The following is a 1,695-nucleotide window of genomic DNA, read 5'->3' as shown; positions in this document are numbered from 1 at the left end:
CTTGTCTCGAACTCCTGTTCTCAGGTGATCCACCCACCTAGGCTTCCCAAAGTGCCGGATTACAGGTGTGAGCCACCATGCCCGGCGCATATATGCATTTTTTGCTCCACAAAAGCCTGCCTTCTCTCCTTCAACAGGGAACTGGCCCTGGAGATGAGTCAGGTAGGATGAGAATCAGAGACAGTGAGGATACAGCACTGCTAATCAACATGACTTTTGCTTGGTTTCCATCTTCAGTATGGCAGCAGACACCAAGTAGGAACCAAGACTAAATATGAGGGGTGTGGACTATTGCTAATCAATTCCATTATCTTCATGTAAAGAAAATAGGCCTGACACCTATAGGCCTAATTCCCAAATAAACCTTCTCAAAATTTTTATGACTATTTTGACTGCCTAGAAATTATATGTATTTATTTTAGGAAAAGAACTTTGAACTCTTAGAATAAATGCTTTTTAATCATAACCTGAGCTAGCTGTGGAGTGAGTATATAGTTAGGATTGGATTCCAGGAAACAGAGTAGCAGTTCAACTGCAGCCTAGGCTGCCTGGAGTAGCCAACAAGAAACTACTTGTGTGAATGTTTTCCACTCTATGGCTGTCACAGTGGACTCATGATACTGCTAAGATTGAGCAGCAGCAAACTTTTAGCTTCCCATTTCCAGGTTATGTTCAGGACCAACATGGAAGTGTTGTAACCTCTACCTGTAGCTGTTGGTTAACATATATTACAGCAATATGCACACAGTACTAACTGAGGCTGCTAGCATTTTGGGCCCTTGTTTCTAAGCCACAAGGACACCAGTAAAAAATATATGAATTTTTGTAGTTTATATTTTTAGTGCATTGCTAATACAAAAAAAAAGTCCACCTTACAATATGTTCTAAAATTTAAAAAGTATATATTTGCCTTGAAGCATTTCTGTGATTAAATGGAAAAGTGTAGATTGGGTATGCATGGTAAAATGGTAAAGTCTGAAGGTTAGAAAAAAGGCCACTTGTCAAATATCAACAAAGCACATTAAATTATTCTGTGGGAAATGAGCTGAGTTTCCAGAATAAGAGAGAGAAAACAGTCCATTAAGTTCTTAATACAAGTCTTTAAATTGGTGTAATTGAATTCTCATTGACTACAAGAATGATATTTCTATCAGCTTGTGCAATAAGATGAGTAAACGAGAAAGCAGTGATGTTTTTCCTTTGGTGTAAGTAACAGTAGATGACATGATAATTTATAAGCCATTCTTAATCAGCTGAATGAACCTACTTTATGGTCAAATATGGCTGTACAAATACAACTCTGGGCTTTGAGTGTTAAAATTATTGTTCCGATTCAATTGATAATGGGAAAAGCTATTAGTGTGGAACATTAGCCAACTAGTGGAAAATTGCGTTGCTTTTTCATAAGATTTTTGCAGTAGAAATCACAATAGTTAAAAGGAAGTGGAATTTTGCAGGGAAGATAGAGCTTTTAAAGAAAACAAAAAGAAGGAAGCAAAGAAAAAGTCAACAAACTATAATTAGATAAATGCCCAAGAGTGAAGACATGTATATTTTCCCCAGATTTTGCTAACTCTGGTTGGGATTCCCTTCTCGTCTTTAAAAAATTTGAAATTATGCCATGTGATCTCTAAAATTTCTCCCAGCAGGTCAAAACTACTTCACCCTTATTAATAGATATGAAATAAATTTCAC

This window comes from Colobus angolensis, unplaced genomic scaffold (assembly GCF_000951035.1).
Source record: "Colobus angolensis palliatus isolate OR3802 unplaced genomic scaffold, Cang.pa_1.0 Scaffold52, whole genome shotgun sequence".
In the NCBI taxonomy this organism is placed as follows: Eukaryota; Metazoa; Chordata; class Mammalia; order Primates; family Cercopithecidae; genus Colobus; species Colobus angolensis.
This window is presented reverse-complemented; position numbering follows the sequence as displayed.